The sequence below is a fragment of the Salmo trutta genome, chromosome 2 (assembly GCF_901001165.1).
Source record: "Salmo trutta chromosome 2, fSalTru1.1, whole genome shotgun sequence".
NCBI classification, from domain to species: domain Eukaryota; kingdom Metazoa; phylum Chordata; class Actinopteri; order Salmoniformes; family Salmonidae; genus Salmo; species Salmo trutta.
Window position 1 is genome coordinate 50,109,658 of NC_042958.1, and position 22,886 is coordinate 50,132,543.

The window sequence follows — 22,886 nt, forward strand, 5'->3', positions numbered from 1 at the left end:
CGCAAGCTAGATCCCTGCAATTTCATATTGATGCTCTAGATAACTTGTCTGTACTCTCTTGACTAAAGCCTAATTATATGTACAATATTACGTATTGGATCCTTAAAACATACAGATTTTACATTACCCTGCAGTTTACCTATAAAATGCGCTGAGGGTGAAGTAGACATACTTGGTATTCATGTCACAAAATATATAAATAAGCTCTCCACAATGAATTTCAATAGAAAACTTGAAAAAATAGACAAGATCCTGCAACCATGGAGAGGTAAATACCTGTCTATTTATGGAAAAATTGCCCTGATTAACTCCTTAGTCATATCTCAGTTTACTCACTTACTTATGGCACTGCCTACTCCTGATGATTCGTTTTTCAAATCATATGAGCAAAAAATATTTAGTTTTATCTGGGACGCTAAACCAGACACAATAAAATGTGCCTATCTATATAATGAACATGAATTGGGTGGGTTGAGATGATTAAATATAAAATCACTAAACCTCTCTCTAAAAGCTTCAGTCATTCAAAAGTTTCATTTTAACCCTAAATGGTTCTCAAGTAGATTACTAAGAAAAGCTTATCCATCGTTTAAAAATGGCCTTTTTGCCTTTGTGCAGATTGCCATGTCTCATTTTCGATAAATTGAAAATGATACTTTTTCCAAAGTATCTCTCTTTTCAACAAGCATTGCAGAGTTGGCTACAATTTCAATTTCATCCCCCTGAAAAGATAGAACAAATATTACAACAAATATTATGGCTGAACTCAAATGTGCTGGTTGATAAAATACCTGCATTTATGGGAAAGATGTCCGAAAAGGGTATTTTGTTCTTAAATGATATTGTAAATTGGAATGATAGAGTTATGTCCTTCATGGAGTTATCAGAATTATATGAAAAGGTCTGCTCAATCCAAGAGTACAACCAATTGATTACAGCATTACCCCAAAAATGGAGGAGGCAGGTGACAGCGGGAGGTGGTAGGGAACTGGTCTGTCTGCCAAATATAAAGGATCAAAACTGGCGGAGGAATAAAAATAGCATAAATAGGACCAAGATGTTGACAACTGTGCCATACAGATTGCAAAATAGTTGGGAAGAGTGTTTTGATGTACCGATTCCATGGTACAGGGTGTATGAGTTGATATATAAAACAATGCAAGATTCAAGACTTATTATATAGATTTCTTGCCACCAACAAAATGTTGAATATTTGGGGCATAAAACCATCGAAGCTCTGCAGATTTTGTTGTGAGGAAACAGAATCAATAGACCATTTATTTTGGTATTGCCCTCAGGTAGCCTGTTTCTGGTCTCAGGTTCAGGAATGGCTGAAAATTGACACTAGACATAGTACTGTTAGGAGATCTGGAGAGACCGGGTCAGTCAATTACTAATATACTAATACTCTTTGTAAAAGTATTTATCTTCAACTCGCAATCTGTGGATTCTATTCGATTAGATAGATTGAAATTGTACATTAAACATCACAGCATAGTTGAAAGATATGTGTTGCGTAGAAACCCGAAGTATGTGGCCAGCAGAGGTAGATGGGATGGACTGAGGGAAGCTGAGGGTTGGTATGTGGAATTGGAGACAAGTGGGAGTGGAGTTGCTGTTTGGGAGATAGAATGATGGTCAAAAATAAAAGTAAAAAAAATAATAATAATAAAGTCAAAATAAAACTTAATAAAAAGTACATTTGAATGACACTAAGTGGCAGTGTTTTTACAACTAATGCCGGTTTGCCTGAGGATGGTGCCGTGCAGGTGTTTGTACACATGCATATACACACTCTCATTCAAATAAACACATACAAGAACACACACATACATGTAATAGTGCCAGACATGCACACAAACATATACAGTTGGCATTGCTGTTATGATTTTAGTTGCCCTTGATGTCCTTTGTTTTAAATTTATTATTATTATTTTTTTTTTTTGCATTGTTGTTTGCTGTTTTCTGCTGTCTTTTCCTTTTTTTCTTTTTAGTTCATTCTCTTGGTTGTTGGTGCATTGGGGGGGTTCTTGGGGGTGGGGAATGGAATTAATAGTATTTTTTTTTTCTTGGGTTGGGGACTGTGGGAGGGGTCTTGAATGGTTGAGGGACAGCTATTGGGGAACTGTGGGGGGATCTTGGAGGGTTCGGGTTCACGTTTTTTCGTCTGGTGGTAGATCGGTCAACATGCCTTTGAGCAGGGCATTGACCCTGGATACTTCTGTATGTCACTCTGAATGGGAGTCTGTTGGATGACTGGTATGATGTTGTTGTTGAGCGGCTTCACTGCAAGTATATTGTATTTTTCAAATATTCAATAAAACTTTTTTTTAAGTACTGAGTGAAGGGTCTGAATACTTATGTAAATGTGAAATTTCTATTTTTTTTTATCATTTTGTGCTTTGTCATTATGGGGTATTGTGTGTAGATTGATGAGGGGAAACATTTTTATCCATTTTAGGAAAGGGCTGTAACGTAACAAAAAGTGGAAAAAGTCAAGGGGTCTGAATATTTTCAGAATGCACTGAACATCTGAATTTTTGAGTCAGCATACACAAGTATACAAAACAGATATTATTTTTCATTCCTCCATATTAAGTCACAGAAATCATGGTAAATTGTCTTTTTATTTCACTAACTAGTAGCTCAAAAGCAAAATTATGTTTTTGATCACTTGGGGTTTTAGGGTTAATCATTGTGATGTATCTTTTTCCGTTGCTTTTGTTGTGTTCATTTATATTTACACACACACACACACACACACGCACGCACGCACGCACGCAAGCACGCACACACATTCTCTTTCTTTCTCTCCACCCACAGTCTCTCCTCTCAGCCCTCATGATAACAGCCAACAGGCAGAACACCGCCAGTCCTGTGAGGTTAGAGGAGGAAAGTAATGGCTGGTGACCAGAACTTCACAATGTTCTGTTTCTGTGTGCGTGTGTGTGTGTAAAGTCATGGTTGTTATGTTGCTCTTTTACCTTTGTCTGTTTCTATCTTCTTTTACTCTTTATCTCTCATTCCCTTTCATTACTACTGTCCGTGTGTTTCTCTTGGCAGTCTCTGTTATGTACAGTGGCAAGAAAAAGTATGTGAACCCTTTGGAATTACCTGGATTTCTGCATAAATTGGTCATAAAATTTGATCTGATCTTCATCTAAGTCACAAGAATAGACAAACATAGTCTGCTTAAACTAATAACACACACATTATTGTATTTTCTTGTCTATATTGAATACAGCATTTAAACATTCACAGTGTAGGTTGGAAAAAGTATGTGAACCCCTAGGCTAATCACTTCTCCAAAAGCTATTTGGAGTCAGGAGTCAGCTAACCTGGAGTCCAATCAATGAGACGAAATTGGAGATGTTGGTTAGAGCTGCCATGCCCTATAAAAAAACAAACAAAATTTGAGTTTGTTATTCACAAAAGGCATTGCCTGATGTGAACCATGCCTGGAACAAAATATATCTTAGAAGAACTAAGATTAAGAATTGTTGATTTGCATAAAGCTGGAAAGGGTTACAAAATTATCTATAAAAACCTTAATGTTCATCAGTCCATGGTAAGACAAATTGGCTATAAATGGAGAAAGTTCAACACACACACACACACACACACACACACACACACACACACACACACACACACACACACACACACACACACACACACACACACACACACACACACACACACACACACACACACACACACACACACACACACACACACAGCATCTGCCAGGTGTTACCTCCATGGCGTGAGAAGTGCTTCTCCAGAAGATGATTTGGTCCGCTGAGTGCTCAGGTACCTCGGAGGACCCTCTGCTCACCGTCAGAAAATAACAGCAACAACAACAACAGCCGAGGCAACAAGGACACTCTGTGAACTTTTAATGTGAGAGATTCTCCACACCAGGTGTGCGTTTCTCCCGCCTCCAGAGAGATTCTCCACAGCCAGTTGATCAGCCTTGTTTAAAATGATAGAGGATTTTTAAGTCATTTAGCATTTAGAGGATCACCTGATCTGCTCTGCTGTCTGTCTGTCTGTCTGTCTGTCTGTCTGTCTGTCTGTCTGTCTGTCTGTCTGTCTGTCTGTCTGTCTGTCTGTCTGTCTGTCTGTCTGTCTGTCTGTCTGTCTGTCTGTCTGTCTGTCTGTCTGTCTGTCTGTCTGTCTGTCTGTCTGTCTGTCTGTCCCCATCTCTTCTCTTTCGGTAAAACAGCAGCTAACTGGCCAGCTAACGTCCTCCTGAGGAATTACAATGAACTGACAAGGCATTTTGGAGAAAAGGGGAACACCTGGACATGGGAGATATCTAAGGTGAATGCCAGGATGGAAATGACCTTTACTTGTGCTGGAGCTGTTCAGTGGGACTGTGAATGGACTGAGTTGGAGGGAGGGAGGGGGTGATTGATGAGAGAGAGAGAGAGAGAGAGAGAGAGAGAGAGAGAGAGAGAGAGAGAGAGATAGTCTTTATTTTTCCTGTCTGCCAATCTCTCTCCCTATCTTACATTGATTGTCCTATTTTTTCCCCACCACCCCACTATCTTAGCTCTCTCTCTCTCTCTCACTCCTAGATTGTGAATGGGGTTGAATAATTCCCTTTGTGGAACATAAAGCTCTTCTCTTCTGTAGAGGTTACAGAAATCTCTCTCCATCTCCCTCTCTCTGGGGTCTGAAAAATGTAATAAAAGAATCATCTCCATTCTGTTGCTGTCCTCTCACCCAATAGGCCACAAGACCTTCCTTATGGGGAAGTCTGATGCAAGATGATTGAAGGTTGGACTCTTCTCAAAACTCAACATCCGTCTTCCATCTTCATATTTCCCAATGACTGTGAGTTGATCAACGTCGTATCAGGGCAATTCATATTATTCTGTATGTAAATCTGTGACGCCATGATATGTTATGTTAGGTTACATTTGGAATGGAATTGTGGTCACACAATAAGAGAACGCATAGTATCATACATCTTATCTGGTCGTACAATAGCAAACAAATTAGATTATGTAAGTTATCATACATCTTGGTGGACGTACAGTATTATACATCTTTGTCTGAGACCAGTTGCTTGTTACATCATAACAACAAAGGACAATTACTGGGGAGAATTTACGCTGGTGGTTATGTAACAGTGTAGGTTCTGTCCCTCTCTTCGCCCCAACCCGGGCTCGAACCAGGGACTCTTGCACACATCAACAACTGACACCCACGAAGCATCGCTACCCATCGTGCCACAAAAGCCGCGGCCCTTGCAACGCAAGGGGAAACCCTACTTCAAGTCTCAGAGCGAGTGACGTCACTGATTGAAATGCTATTAGCGCGCACCACCGCTAACTAACTAGCCATTTCACATCGGTTACACTCACCCCCCTTTTGACCTCCTTTTCCGCAGCAACCAATGATCCGGGTCAACAGCATCAATGTAACAGTGTAGGTTCCGTCCCTCTCTTCGCCCCAACCCGGGCTCGAACCAGGGACCCTTGCACACATCAACAACTGACACCCCACGAAGCATCGTTACCCATCGCGCCACAAAAGCCACGGCCCTTGCAACGCAAGGGGAAACCCTACTTCAAGTCTCAGAGCGAGTGACGTCACTGATTGAAATGCTATTAGCGCTCACCACCGCTAACTAACTAGCCATTTCACATCGGTTACAGTTAGAAGAACTAATGACAATATAGAATAATTTATATTGAAGGTTAGGGGAACTAAAATGACAAAGGTTAGGTCAATTTATGTAGCCGGTTGGGGAATTGAGTTAAGTTTAGAATAAGGGGAAGGGAAGTTTAAATGCTACAGTTGTCCTCGACGCAACTCGAACATGCAACCTTTGGATTGCTAGTCGGTTGCGGATTACGCATACCCATCTTCCCCATACCAACCTCCCCCTACCTTCGTTTCTGAAGTAACTAGACCATTACTAGGTATCATACTTCTTGGAGGTTATCATAAATATGTTTCGTATGGCTCGGAGACCAGGCTGACAGACCAGAACTATGACCATTTTAGTAATACATCTTAATTTATCCACCATCTTTGCTAGTGGCACCAGGAACAAAGTTAGAACAATTAATGGTCAGTCATAGTTCATGGTAACATGCTCACTTGAGATTGACTGCATATTTGACCAGGCTGAGCTGATGTGTTAGTGTGGCATTATTAGAAGTGTTTGGTTATGTTTATGCATTCGTATTCACGCACACAATTTATCTTTAGCATAATCATCAGGTACAATAGTCGTGTGGAGTCGGGTTGTTGCCGTAGTGACTGCTCTGTTAGCATGTTATTTTACTCTCTGGTCTGACAGGTGGCTGACTGAACAATGATTGATAGAGTTGGGAGACACTCTGACAACTGCAAGTCAATGTCATCTCTATTCAACTCTACTGGAATAGCTCAGATAGATGTGCTACAGATGTGCTACACTTGCACACTTGAAAAGTACTAGCCTCGGGCTAGCTTAATTTCCATCCCTGTGTACATCCCATGTAGAGTGAGTTAAAATGACCAATAGTAGCTCCACAAGCACCTCACATTCAAATGAGCCATTAGCATGTCTAATGAGGTTTGTATTGAATGAAATGTCAGCTTGTCTAGTTATGAGTTATGTTAGGTGTTTAATCAATCTCAAGCCTCTATGTGGCAGCGTCTCCCTGTGAACTTTACCACTCCATTTAAACAGTAAATTAGCACCTCGCTGTCCGCACCCGCATCCTTGAAACACACACGCATACTCACGTGGACATTCATGCACACACAAACACACACACACACACTTGCATAAGCAGCAGAGTTGTCCCTGTGTAAAGAGAACACATGAATAATAGATGTCCCAGCAGGGACTTTTTCATAATTAAACCACTTTCTACATCAAAGAGCATCATGGCTCAAAGTGTATAGCATCGTATATAGTCGCAGGGGTGGGAAAATCCAGCCCTCGAGGGCCTGATTGGTGTCACAGTTTTGCCCCAGCCCCAGCTAACACACCTGATTCCAATAATCACCTAATCATCTTCAGTTTGGAATGCAATTTGATTAATCAGCTGTGTTTGCTGGGGAGGGAGAAAAGCGTGACACCAATCAGGCCCTCGAGGACTGGAGTTGCCCACCCCTAGTCTAGTGTGTGTGTGTTCATATGTCAGGCTGGGCACTATAGGAATTGTTTGATTTTGCTGCGGCAATTCTGGCATTTTGCATGGCAATTTGCAATGATTTTGTCCAATTTGTTGTGAAAATGTGGTGATGAAGAAAAAAGTTTGTTGATGTGTGGCTGGATTGAACCATATTATGCAGTAAATGTGCAGATCGCTAGCCCTCTTTTTGTGCAGATGTAGGATCTTAATTTGAGCCAGTTTGCGACAGCGGGAAAATAATCCTCCAGGAAATGTGGATTATATGAATGTAAACTTTAAAGTGTTGGACACTTATTAGCTTATTTTTCTCAAATAAGTGCACACATTTGTTTACGTCTGTAATGTCTGCGTCCTACTCACACTCCCAAACACTTAGATACCTAGAACGCAGCCCACTTTCCAGCTCACTCTCCAGATTCCAATCACCGGAATTCTAATCACCTGTTCACACACCTGCATGTCATCATCCCACACTATTTAGTTCAATTCCTTGCACCCCATCACTGGTATTGTTTGTTTTGAGACACTTCTCTCGGAGTTCAGTTTTTTTTTCCCCCGTCCGTCACGCCTCCCGTGTATGATAGTTTTTGCCTGCCTGTACTGTTGCCATTTTGGACCTACCGTATATGACCTTCTGCTTGCCCCTGAAACCAGCTCTCTGTCTCCTGTCGTGTTCATTACAGAATACCTCACCAAAAACGACAGATGGATTCAGCGGAGTTACAGACCAAACTGGCCTATAGAGGAGATGTAACTGACCTAAACCAATACATCCGGATGTCCATATCCATTGGCAACCTCCTTGTGGACCGCAGACCTATACAGTCGCCCATTGCCTGGGATTCTTCCACGCCCTTCTCTTGTCCACCACGGTCCAATAGCCCCAAACCCATGCAACTCAGCCGCGCCCCTCTCACGCCTGCCGAGAGACAACGGAGGTTAAGTGAAAATCTGTGCCTCTATTGTGGAGAGAGTAACCACCTACTCACTAGCTGTCCGATTCACCCCCCACGAAGGGGTGACCACAACCCCTCCACTTCCACCTGGGTAAGCACCTCTACATTTGTGAATATTACCAAAAGGCAGTTTGGTATCCCGGCTCTTCTTTCTGCTAATGGGGTCACTCAGTTTGTGGAGGGACTAGAGGACTCGGGGGGGCCGGATGAAATTTCATAGACGAACAAATGGCACAACAGTTAAAAGTCAAACTAATTCCTGTTAATCCTCCTCTTCGGATTAATGAGCTAGATGGACAACCTCTCTGAACTGGTCTTGTGACTCGCATGACCGAAAGTATCACCCTTCAGATTGGCCTCCTTCACTCTGTGGTCATTCAGTTAATGGTGTTGTCTTCACCTAAAGAACCCCTCATCCCCGGTCACCCCTGGCTAAGCCTTCACGACTCTGCTATCTCCTGGCAACAAGGGGAACTGCTGTCATGGTCTCCTGCATGTTTTAAGAACTGCTTCAGTCTACCCTGTCGAGCCACCTCTATAGAAGTATCAGAGCCTGCCATTCCAACCCACATCCCACCTGAATATTCCCAGTTTCTGAGTGTCTTCAGCAAGAAAAAGGCGTCCATTCTGCCCCCTCATCGCCCGGAGGACTACACGATTGACCTCCTTCCTCGGGCATCGCCCCCAAAGGGTTGGATCTACCCCTTGTTCGTCCCAGAGAATGGGGCTATGGACACCTATATAGAAGAGGCCCTCGACATGGGATTCAGCCATTCATCCACGTCTCCGGCTGCATCCAGTTTATTTTCTGTGAAGAAAAATGATGTTAGTCTCCGTATGACCTTACCATCAAGAATCGCTTCTCTCTTCCTCTGATTCCGGCCACACTAGAACAAGTTGGACAGGCTACCATCTACCCCAAACTGGACCTACATAGTGCTTACAACCTGGTCCGTATCCGAAGTGGGAATGAGTGAAAGGTCACTACGAAAACCTGGTTATGCCCTACGGTCTCACCAATGCTCCCGCAGTCTTCCAGTCCTTCATGAACGAAGGTATCCAGGACATGATCAACCAGTTCATCATTGTGTACAATGACAATATCTTGATCTACTCTCACTCCCTTGCAAAACATGTACAGCATGTGCAACAGGTCCTCCAACGACTACAGGACCACCATCTTTATGCCAAGGCTGAGAAGAGCGCCTTTCTTGTTACTATGGTAACCTTCCTAGGGTTCGTGCTGACACCAGGAGGGGTCAACATGGACGAAGACAAAGTCACGGTCGTGCTGAACTGGCCAAAACCTACCACCGTAAAGGAACTACAACAGTTCCTAGGGTTCTCCAACTACTACCACCGGTTCATCCAAAACTGCAGCAGCACAACCGCTCCTCTCTCAGCTCTCACCAGCTAAAAAACCCATACGCTCCAATGGACTGACACCACCCTTACTGCATTTGAGACCTTTAAATGCCTCTTCACCTCCTCACCCATCCTTAGGCAGCCAAATCCTGCCCTTCCTTTTGTTCTGGAGGTGGATGCTTCCGAGGTTGGTGTAGGAGTGGTTCTCTCTCAGCGGGTTGGGATACCTCCCAAATTACATCCATATGGCTTCTTTTCCAAGAAACTGTCACCTGCTGAGAGGAATTATGACGTCGGGAACCGAGAGATTCTCACCATGAAGCTGGCTATCAAAGAGTGGCGCCGCTGGTTAGAGGGAGCTCATCACAAATTCCTTGTCCTTACCGACCACTGCAATTTGGAGTACTTAAGATGTGCTAAGATGCTCGCTGGGCACTCTTCTTCACCCACTTCACCATCATCTATCTGCCCGGCAAGAAAAATGTGAAGGCTGATTCCTTATCCCATCTATTTGACTCCCCTTCCTCTAACCCAGCTCCTGAGCACATCCTGCCTCCGTCTTGCATCGTGGGACCAATACAGTGGGAAATCCAATCAGCCGTCCAAGAGGCCCTACGCCACGACCCTGCACCTCCCGACACCCCTGCAGGCAAGACCTACGTACCGGCATCCGTCAGACCCCAACTAATGCAGTGGTGCCATACCTCGCTGAGTTCTGGCCATCACGGAATCACCCGGACCACGGAGCAACTGACACGCAAGTTCTTGTGGTCATCCCTAACAGCAGATGTCCGAGATTACGTTCTCTCCTGTCCCGTCTGTGCATGGTCATAGAGCCACCGCCAACTACCTACCGGTAAGCTCGAGCCTTTACCTACACCACACAGACCATGGTCTCACATCGCCATGGGTTTCCTCACAGATCTGCCGGACTCTTTCAGGCTTCATGACTATTTTAGTTGTAGTGGACTGGTTCTCCAAGATGTGCCGTCTCATCTACCTAATGCCATGGAAATGGCCGAGTGCATGTTCCAACAGGTGTTTCGTCTGTATGGGATCCCGGAAGACATCTTTAACATGTGCAGTTTTGTCCCACAACACAATGCCACAGATGTCTCTTGTTTTGAGGGAGCATGCAACAGCCATGCAGACTGCAGGAATGTCCACCAGAGCTTTTGCAAGAGAATTTTAATGTTAGAGAAATTAACATAAGCCACCTCCAACATCATTTTAGAGAATGTGGCAGTACGTACAACTGGCCTCACAACCACAGCCCTCATGTAACCACGCCAGCCCAGGACCTCCACATCCGGCTTCTTCACCTGCAAGATCATCTGAGACCAGCCACCTGAACAAAATATGAAACTAAGGAGTATTTCTGTCTGTAATAAAACGTTTTGTGGGGGGAAACTCATTCTGATTGACTTGGCCTGGCTCACCAGTGGCTGCACCCCTGCTCAGTCATGTGAAATCCATAGATTAGTGCCTAATGAATTTATTTCAATTTACTGATTTCCTTATATGAAGTGTAACTCAGTAAAATCTTTAAAATTGATGCATGTTGCGTTCATATTTTTTTTTAGTATAATTCATGGACATATTTGGAGGGGTTGCTACATTTTTCATAAGGGAAAATCATGTCGGAAATTTCAAAGTGGAAATGAAAAACTTCAGAAGCCTTTTTAAACTTCAAATACACTACTTCAAATTTTAAATGTCCTGTATTGGTGGAATGTTCTCCGGTGATCAAATTAAGATCCTACATCTGAACTTCTCTGATGGGTAGTTTTATGCAGAAATATTATGATGGACTATTTTAAGCAGAAATATTGCAGTGATTAGTCATTTGCAAGCCCTTGCATAATATGCAGGGAATTGTTGATTTTGCTAAATAATGTTGCAGTCGCAGAATCCTGGAGGGCCTGTAGATTTCAGGACAACATATTATTAAAAAGTAAAGTCTCGTATTTGACGTATAGACCTATCACTTTGTGGTTGTAGCTTACATAAGCGAGTGTTAGCTTACATAAGCAAGTGTGTGTGTGCACTGAATTTAGAGGAATATACTTGCTCTGTTTTGTATGCATGTGGGTCTGCATTGTGTATTTGTGATTGTGTGCGATAAAGAGACAGAGATTACTGCTTAATTATAAACTGGGTTGTTCGAGCCCTGAATGCTGATTGGTTGACATCTGTGGTATATCAGACTGTAACCACGGGTATGACAAAAAATGTTTTTTTCTGCTCTAGTTTAAAAGATATACACTACACACTACATGGCATGTGGACACCTGCTCATAAAACATCTCATTCCAAAATCATGGGCACTAGTAATGAGTTGGTCCCCCCTTTGCTGCTATAACAGCCTCTTCTCTTCTGGGAAGGCTTTCCACTAGATGTTGGAACATTGCAGGGACTTGCTTCCATTCAGCCACAAGAACATTAGTGAGGTCGGGCACTGATGTTGGGTGATTAGGCCTGGCTCGCAGTCGGCATTTCAATTCATCCAAAAGGTGTTCAATGGAGTTGAGGTCAGGGCTCTGTGTAGGCCAGTCAAGTTCTTCCACACCGAGCTCGTCAAACCATTTCTGTGTTGACCTCAATTTGTCCACGGGGCATTGTCATGCTGAAACAGGAAATGGCCTTCCACAAACTGTTGCCACAAAGTTGGAAGCATAGAATTGTCTACAATGCCATTGTATACTGTAACGTTAAGATTTCTAAGGGGCCTAGCCCGAACCATGAAAACAGCCCTAGACCATTAATCCATACAATTTTATGCTTGTGTGCGGCTGCTCGGCCATGGAAACTCATTCTCCTGACGAACAGTTCTTGTGCTGACGTTGCTTCCAGAGGCAGTTTGGAACTCGGTAGTGAGTGTTGCAACTGAGGACAGACGATGTTCACGCACTTCAGCACCCGGAAGTCCCGTTCTGTGAGCTTGTGTGGCCTACCACTTCGGGCTGAGCCGTTGTTGCTCCTAGACGTTTCCACTTCACAATAACAGCACTTATAGTTGACCGGGGAAGCTCTAGCAGGGCAGAAATTTGGTGAACTGACTTGTTGGAAAAGTGGCATCCTATGACGGTGCCGCATTGAAATGATTGCATGGCTGTGTAGGGGGAAATACACAACATTTGTTCTTGTCTCCACTTGACGTCATACAGTAGAAGCCTTGAAGAACCGTGACATACATTACAGACCCTGGGTGTGGAACATCTCCTGATCATGCCTTACACAGCTGAGTATTACTTCTGATCATGCCTTACACAGCTGGGTATTATATTTCCAGGAGCTTGGCATGTGATGCCTGTGTTCAACCTTCCCAAGTTCTCTCACGTCACCCCGCTCCTCCGCACACTCCACTGGCTTCCAGTTGAAGCTCGCATCCGCTACAAGACCATGGTGCTTGCCTACGGAGCTGTGAGGGGAACGGCACCTCCGTACCTTCAGGCTCTGATCAGGCCCTACACCCAAACAAGGGCACTGCGTTCATCCACCTCTGGCCTGCTCGCCTCCCTACCTCTGAGGAAGCACAGTTCCCGCTCAGCCCAGTCAAAACTGTTCGCCGCTCTGGCACCCCAATGGTGGAACAATCTCCCTCACGATGCCAGGACAGCGGAGTCAATCACCACCTTCCGGAGACACCTGAAATCCCACCTCTTTAAGGAATACCTGGGATAGGATAAAGTAATCCTTCTAACCCCCCCCCCCCCCCCCCCCCCTTTAAAGGATTTAGATGCACTATTGTAAAGTGTTTGTTCTACTGGATATTATAGGTGAATGCACCAATGTGTAAGTCGCTCTGGATAAGAGCGTCTGCTAAATGACTTAAATGTAAATGTAATGTGCTTCATTGTGGCCACCGTCACCAACGGCTAGCTATTAAATAGGTTTCCCGAGAGAGAGAGAAGACGCTGTTTTAATGTCCTTGATACATTGTTTGTCCAGGTGTGAGCTCTGGAAGCCCTCTCTTAGTGGATTGAAGGTAGAGGTTGAAACCGTAGGGGCCCTTAGTAAAGGTGTGTCTCGTTGGTACACCAATGTTAAATGTAAACTCCCCGATTTCGGGCAGTTTCTTTTTAATGAATAATAAAAAAATTGTTTTATCAAGGTAATTTGCTTATAAATTAGCTTTTGTTTAGTCAATTTGCTTCAAAGGAGTAGACACTGTTTATGACCCTCCATGAAGATATGTTTTATACCGCCATCCACTTAACATTAATATTCAACAGACAGTAATGACTGGAGCTAAATGATGTTTAACAATTTAATATCAAGTTCAGAGAGTGGTTACCAGTCAGTAGACTTATTGTAAAAAGCTGTTCTAATTTCAAAACATGGGTGGCAATCTGACTGAATCTAGCCCTAAAATGAGTGTCAATCTGACTGAATCTAGCTCTAAAATGAGTGTCAAACTGATGGACACTCATTTTTAGGGCTAGATTCAATCTGATGGAATCCAGCCCTAAAGTGAGTGTAACACAATGCAGGTGGATGAGGTAAATGTGAGTCCCCTTATAATACTTAGTTGTCAAGCTCTTAGAAAAGAGATGTCCTTTTATTTATATTACTATAAGATTAATTTAACCAGGACGCTGAGAAAGATATTCCAAGGGAGACCTGTATGACAGGCATCGCAGGCTATCAATCTGGAATAGTCTATAGGGCCTAGATTCAATCAGATCAAGCTTTAACTTGTGAGGTGATACTGATCATTTGTCCCCACAGATGGTTTGTTTGCATAGCAGGTTAGGATAATTAACGTGACAGGTTCGGATAATTTACGTGGCAGGTTAAATGAATTAACGCAGCAGGTTAGGATAATTAACGTGGCAGGTTAGGATAATTAAACGTGGCAGGTTAGGATAATTAAATGTGGCAGGTTAGGTCAATTAACATTGCAGGTTAGGATAACTAACGTGGCAGTGACTTAACATAGCAGGTTATGAGAATGAGGTTTAAGGTTAGGAAAAGGGTTAGGGTTACAGTAGCTACAAAACTAGTTGTCAACAAACGTTGTCCCCGACGCGACCACTAGATGGATCCATCTAGCCACAACTGTAAAAACATAATCAAACCATCTGAGGCAACAAATCATCAGAATCCTAACACCGGGAGCCACTAGTGGATTTGACAGCTCTAATGCAGTTCTACCTCCGACACCATAAATACAACCGCTATGCAGATGACACCTAAAGCGGATCTGATTGAATAGAGCCCTAGGTGTTAACCTTCAGGTAAGCTTTGAAGGTTGTTAGACTTCAAGCAGCATGAGGAAATCTTTATGTTTAGTGAGGAAGTGAGACCAACCTTCCATGTAAACAAAGTGCCTGGTCATAGAGTACAGCACCTGCTGCACAGGAGACTGCTACCAGCTCCAGGCAAGGGTTGCCCCTTGTTCAAAGGACAGGACTTGGATCAGTTTAACTTAGCCTATTCCTGGCCTGAATAAGGTTAGGTAAGGAGCAAATCTAACCTAGGGTCAGCTCTTAAGGGGTAATTTCCTCACAATGAGATGAGCAAGAGCTGCATTGGTTTTGTTTCTCATCTAAGAGCTGATGAGGTAGAAACATTCACTTTCCTCAAGGTCTCTGAAAATGTTTCAATCTGGAAACAATGTCTGCTTCATACGATAGCCATCCTCTTCGTTCTGTATTAAACTCCATCTAATTTTCATTCAAATTAAATGTTTGATGTCTCCCATTTTTCATGGGTTTGCATAGAAAATCAGGTCACACTGCATTTGGATAGTCCATAATTTCCATCTGTAAATGCTTTACAGATGGTGACACTATATGTTTATAAGCAACTGCTTGCTAAGGTTACGGTTAGAATAAGGGTTAGGGATAGTTTAGGGTTCAGATAAGAGTTAAGGTTTTTTATTTATTTAACTAGGCAAGTCAGTTAAGAACAAATTCTTATTTACAATGACGTCCTACCACAGCAAAGCCCAGACAATGCTGGGCCAATTGTGCGCCGCCCTATGGGACTCCCAATCACAGACAGTTTTGATTCAGCCTGGAATCAAACCAGGGTCTGTAGTGACACCTCTAGCACTGAGATGCAGTGCCTTAGACCACTGAGACATTCGGGAGTCACTTGAGTTAGAGCTAGGGCTAGGGTTATGGTTAGTAGACAGTTAATTGAAATGTTGCTGATAGTCTGTACACACAAATAAGGGTTAAAAAAATACCAGATAGGGGTTCTCTGCTTGTAACCATAGTGGAACCGTTTTTGGTGCTATGTAGAACTCTTTTTTTATGTTCTAAAAATAGCAATGGTCATGATGTTCTAAATAGAACCTGTATGGTGCTATAGAATAAGGGTAGAGCATCTGTAGAGCACTTCCTAAGGTTCTATAAAGAACCATACAATTTGTTTCTATATAGAACCATTCTCAATCTGAAAGGTTGTTCATAGGTCCTTTTGAAGAACCATACAGGGTGTTTTATTCTGGTCAGCCAGATTCTATAATTAAAATTCCATAGGTGTTATTATTGTATTAATTGACAAGTTAAATCAAGTGAGCTACCTCTGGAACAGCTGGGGGTCCCTGAGGATGGAAATGAGAACCACTGACTGATTTAGTCAACCATTCTCAATTGACACACTTAAGTCTTTCACAAGCCACCGTCACTGGCCAAAGTCATAGTATTTGCAAAGGCATATTACAACACATTAGATAAACTGGAATGAGACTCTCACGCACAGCTGCACAAAAAGAGTTGTGCACAAACCACGCCCCAAAATACTTTAATGAGCCGCCTCACCTACATTTTAATTATCACTAAAAGAGCAAAGAACCCTTTTGTGAAATGTAAAGAACCACTGAAGAGCTCAAAAGGTTCTTTGGGTCATTATGGTCCCACTTAGAACCATCACCCCTCCCAAAGAACCCTTGAGGAACCCTCATTTGTTTGTGTGTGCACTGTAGATAGTCTGTAGAGCATTTACAGATGGACTATCTAAATACATTTACATTTTAGTAATTTAGCAGACGCTCTTATCCAGAGCGACTTACAGTAGTGAATGCATAGATTACATACATTTATTTTTATTTTTTTTCCTGTGCTGGCCCCCCGTGGGAATCAAACCCACAACCCTGGTGTTGCAAACACCATGCTCTACCAACTGCGCTACAGGGAAGGCTATAAATAAAGTGTTACCAATTGTCACATATGCTCCCTCTTTGGGCCCTAGGTCACCAGACTGCTGATTATTATGCACACCTGTCACCATCGTCACACGCACCAGCACTTATTGACAATCACCTGGACTCCATCACCTCCTTGATTACTTGCCCTATTTATGTCACTCCCTTTGGTTCCTTCCCCAGGCATCATTGTTTCTGTTTCATGTCGGTGCGCTGTTCGTGTTTTGTTCATTTATTTATTAAACGTATTCTTGTGTAGCCACATGGAATGCTCTCGTTCCTGGTTTTGTTGTTTTGTTAAATGTTTCACCTGCTTCCCGACTCACAGCCTGATTATTACATCATCTTTACACATCTTTGAAATGGCGCCGGAAGAAATGTCAGCAGTTTTACGGGTCTCCCAACCAATTGTGCTATTATGTGGGTTTTTTTCGCGTTATTTGTAACTTATTTTGTACATAATGTTTCTACCACCGTATCTTACGCCAGAAAAGAGCTTCTGGATATCAGGACAGCGATCACTCACCTCGGATTACATGAAGATTTTTTCGACAACAAAGACGACGCACAAGACGTTCTCCAAACCCCCCACATGGCCGACATCCCCGTTATTTGCAAGAGGAAGCGACGCAGGTACAGAGGACAAAGAGCCGGATGCCTGGTCAGGACCTGGAGAAGGCGACTGGGAAAGCTGCCGTTACCGTCAATACTACTCGTCAACGTGCAATCATTGGACAATAAATTAGACGATGTACGATCACGAATATCCTACCAACGGGACATCAAAAACTGTAATATCCTATGTTTCACGCAATCGTGGCTGAATGACGACATGGATATTCAGCTGGCGGGATATACGCTGCACCGGCAAGATAGAACAGCACACTCCGGTAAGACGAGGGGGAGGGGGGGGGGGGGGGGGGGGGGGGCGGCGGTCTGTGCATATTTGTAAACAACAGCTGGTGCACGAAACCTAAGGAAGTCTCTAGATTTTGCTCGCCTGAAGTAGAGTATATTGTGATAAATTGCAGGCCACACTACTTGCCTAGAGAGTTTTCAGCTATACTTTTCGTGGCTGTTTATTTACCACCACAGATGCTGACACCAAGACCGCACTCAGTCAACTGTATAAGGAAATAAGCAAACTGGAAACCACTCACCCAGAGGCGTCGCTCCTAGTGGCCCGAGACTTTAATGCAGGGAAACTTAAATCAGTTGTAACAAATTTCTATCAACATGTTAAATATGCAAGCAGAGGGAAAAAAACTCTAGATCACCTGTACTCCACACACAGAGACGGGTACAAAGCTCTCCTTCGCCCTCCATTTGGTAAATCCGACCACAACTCTATCCTTCTGATTCCTGCTTATAAGAAAAAAATCAAGCAGGAAGCACCAGTGACTCGGTCTATAAAAAAGTGGTCAGATGAAGCAGATGCTAAACTACAGGAATTTTTTGCTATCACAGACTGGAACATGTTCCAGGATTCTTCCGATGGCATTGAGGAGTACACCACATCAGTCACTGGCTTTATCAATAAGTGCATCGAGGACGTCGTCCCCACAGTAACTGTACGTACATACCCCAACACCAGAAGCCATGGATTACAGGCAACATTCGCACTGAGCTACAGGTTAGAGCTGCTGCTTTCAAGGTGTGGGACTCTAACCCAGAAGCTTACAAGAAATCCTGCTATGCCCTGCGACAAACCATCAAACAGGCAAAGCATCAATACAGGGCTAAGATTGAATCATACTACACCGGCTCTGACGCTCGTCTTATGTGGCAGGACTTGCAAACTATTACAGACTACAAAGGGAAGCACAGCTGTGAGCTGCCCAGTGACACAAGCCTACCAGACGAGCTAAATCACTTCTATGCTCGCTTCGAGGCAAGCAACACTGAGGCATGCATGAGAGCATCAGCTGTTCCGGATGACTGTGTGGTCACGCTCTCCATAGTCGACGAGAGTAAGACCTTTAAACAGGTCAACATACACAAGGCTGCGGGGTCAGACGGATTACCAGGGCGTGTGCTCCGGGCATGAGCTGACCGACTGGCAGGTGTCTTCACTGACATTTTCAACATGTCCCTGATTGAGTCTAATACCAACATGTTTCAAGCAGATCACCATAGTCCCTGTGCCCAAGAACACAAAGGCAACCTGCCTAAATGATTACAGATGCGTAGCACTCACGTCCTTAGCCATGAAATGCTTTGAAAGGTTGGTAATGGCTCACATCAACACCATTATCCCAGAAAACCTAGACCCACTCCAATTTGCATACCGCCCAAACAGATCCACAGATGGACAAAATAGCCTCCAACACTCTACTCAGCAAATTGGATGCAGTCTATCACAGTGCCATCCGTTTTGTCACCAAAGCCCCATATACTAACCACCATTGCGACCTGTATGCTCTCATTGGCTGGTCTTCACTACATATTTGTTTGCCAAACCCACTGGCTCCAGGTCATCAATAAGTCTTTGCTAGGTAAAGCTCCACCTTATCTCAGCTCACTGGTCACCATAGCAACACCCACCCGTAGCACGCGCTCCAGCAGGTATATTTCACTGGTCATCCCCAAAGCCAACACCTCCTTTGGCCGCCTTTCCTTCCAGTTCCCTGCTGCCAATGACTGGAACAAATTGCAAAAATCACTGAAGTTGGAGACTCATATCTCCCTCACTAACTTCAAGCATCGGCTGTCAGAGCAGCTTACTGATCGCTGCAGCTGTACACAGCCCATCTGTAAATAGCCCATCCAACCAACTACCTACTGTACCTCATCCCCATATGTTTTTAGTTTTTTTCAGCTCTTCTGCACACCAGTATTTCTACTTGAACATCCTCATCTGCACATCTATGACTCCAGTGTTAATTGCTAAATTGTAATTACTTCACCACTATGGCCTATTTATTGCCTTACCTCCTTACTTCATTTGCGCACACTGTATACAGATTTTCTATTGTGTTATTGTACGTTTGTTTATCCCATGTAACTCTGTGTTGTTGTTTTTGTCGCACTGCTTTGCTTTATCTTGGCCATGTCACAGTTGTGAATGAGAACTTATTCTCAACTGGCCTACCTGGTTTAATAAAGGTGAAATAAAAATTACAAATAAATAAAAGTGTAGTTTTCAATTGAAAAAGCCAACTCAAACTTAAACCTATTCTTAGATTCATATCTTAGATTTTTTATAATAATGGCATACCCCGGCCAAACCGTAAACCGTACGACTGTGGGACAATTGTGCACCGCCCTATAGGATTCCCAATCACGGCCGATTGTGATACAGTCTGGAATCAAACCAGGGTCTATAGTGACGCTTCTAGCACTGAGATGCAGAGCCTTAGATCGCTGCGCCAATCGGGAGCCCCCTATCCAGTGGGGTCCAAAATAATTGGATCCCTTGATAAAGATGAGAAAAAAAGACTGAAATAAATCATGAATCAAATAAAATGTTATTTGTCACATGCTTCGTAAACAACATGTGTAGACTAACAGTGAAATGCTTACTTACGGGTCCTTTTCCAACAATGCCGAGTTAAAGATAAAGATACAGACATTTTAATTAAAATAGAAATGGTGACACAAGGAATAAATACACAGTGAATAACAATAACGAATAAATAAAAAAACATGTCTACATGCCGGGATAACAGTACCAAGTCGATGTGCAGCGTTACGAAGTAATTGAGGTAGCTATGTACATAGGTTATAGGTAAGGTTCGGTAAGGTTAATGTGACTAGGCAACAGGGTTGATAATAGACTGTAACAGCAGCGTGTGTGTGTGTGTGTGTGTGTGTGTGTGTGTGTTGGGGTGTCAGTGGAAATGTGTGTAAGTCAATGCAGGAGAGTGTACTTGTGTGTTGGTGTGTCAGTGGAAATGTGTGTAAGTCAGTGCAGGAGAGTGTACGTGTGCGTTGGGCGGGGTGTGTGTATCAGTGTCACTATGTTTGAGTGTTGTGAAGGGTCATGACACCCCTACAGGACTTCAATTGCTTCCAATTACCCCATGTTATATCTCTTTGTATACGTCCTCGGTTTGATACTTTCCCTTTGCTATGTTTAGTCCTCCTCGGTTTGATAATGCCCCTTTGCTATGTTTAGTCCTCCTCAGTTTGATAATGCCCCTTTGCTATGTTTAGTCCTCCTCAGTTTGATAATGCCCCTTTGCTATGTTTAGTCCTCCTCGGTTTGATAATGCCCCTTTGCTATGTTTAGTCCTCCTCAGTTTGATAATGCCCCTTTATGTTTAGTCCTCCTCGGTTTGATAATGCCCCTTTGTTATGTTTAGTCCTCCTCGGTTTGATAATGCCCCTTTGCTATGTTTAGTCCTCCTCGGTTTGATAATGCCCCTTTGCAATGTTTAGTCCTCCTCGGTTTGATAATGCCCCTTTGCTATGTTTAGTCCTCCTCGGTTTGATAATGCCCCTTTGCTATGTTTAGTCCTCCTCGGTTTGATTATGCCCCTTTATGTTTAGTCCTCCTCAGTTTGATAATGCCCCTTTATGTTTAGTCCTCCTCGGTTTGATAATGCCCCTTTGCTATGTTTAGTCCTCCTCGGTTTGATAATGCCCCTTTGCTATGTTTAGTCCTCCTCGGTTTGATAATGCCCTTTTGTTATGTTTAGTCCTCCTCAGTTTGATAATGCCCCTTTGTTATGTTTAGTCCTCCTCAGTTTGATAATGCCCCTTTGTTATGTTTAGTCCTCCTCAGTTTGATAATGCCCCTTTGTTATGTTTAGTCCTCCTCAGTTTGATAATGCCCCTTTGTTATGTTTAGTCCTCCTCAGTTTGATAATGCCCTTTTGTTATGTTTAGTCCTCCTCAGTTTGATAATGCCCCTTTGCTATGTTTAGTCCTCCTCAGTTTGTATGTGAAGCCCATTCCCTGTAATAGTCACCTGTCACTACTTTGTCATGTCTGCACCTTCATGTTGATGTGTTCCTAATGTTTCCCTTTTGTATCTCCCTTCCGGACCACCACATCCTAAAGCATATCATTCTCTAAGGCTTAACAAGCCACAACTCCTAACCCATCCTTTCTACCCCCCGCCCGTTTGCCTTTACAAGCCACAACTCCTAACCCATCCTTTCTAACCCCCGTCCGTTTGCGGTGTGTGAAATAGATGGTATAACTGTACCATCTCCTTATTGCATTCTGACCGACGCCCCATGGTGGCAGCAACCAGTGGTGTGTATTCATGGATGCCAAGGGAAGCCAGGCTTCCCAAACTAATTTACCAAGGGGGGGGGGGGGAATAAAAACATATCAAATAATGTGTCTTTCGTCTCTCTGTCTTTCATAATTTTCCTTCAATTCTCAAGAGGCTGACTGTATCTCACCGGTTAAAGCATCTGATGTTGAAATGGTGCTGGAATAGTGGAGCCAGCTCTTGTTTTCTTTATGACTTGCGGTAACTCTCCGTGGTTTCAAACAAATAGTTGTTTAGTAGTCTGAAAATGACGGAAACATTAACTTGCTTGACAATGCTGTTGGTTATGAACTGTTGGTTACATGCAATATGCTATATGGACTTCACCGGTGAGATTGCTCTCTGGTTTTGCAATGAAACAAAGGTGTGGTTTGAATTTATTCTGCCACTGTGTCTTCTTATTGTCTCAGCCTTAGGCATATACAGTATATGACGGTAGCAAGGCATGTGGACTAACAGGTTATAGATCAAATAACTAAATTATCACAACACATGTAGTATGGCATTTTCTCTCTGGCATGCCTTCCCCTGTGATTTTACCCATGCACCACTACTGGCAGCAACAGTACTGAATCTAACAGTCCACCCTAGCCCTAGTCCTCTTCTCCAGTGTGTGTGGGTGGGTAGAGTCTAATGCGTGGGCATTGTCCGTGCAAGAGTTGCTGCAAAAAAGGGTAAAGGAAATTATTTCTTTACAGTAATGCAACATACTGTACTTTTTTACAGGTTACTGGCTGCCACTTAGTTACTGTAAAAACAAGCTACGATTTTTACAGTGTAGCACACCAAATTCAAATCATCAATTAACACAATAACACCTATGGAATTTTAACAATATAATATGGCTAACCAAAATAAAAAACCCTGTATGGTTCTTCAAAAGGACCAACAAGGAACCTTTTAAGATTGAAAAGGTTCTTAAAGGTAGGAAGTCGCTCAATGTTTGGTCTGTTTCTCAATTAAACAAGAGATGGTCATTAGATAATGTTATCAAGCACAACTTTTAGTGATGATTTTGCAAGACCCAGGGGAGAATAGAA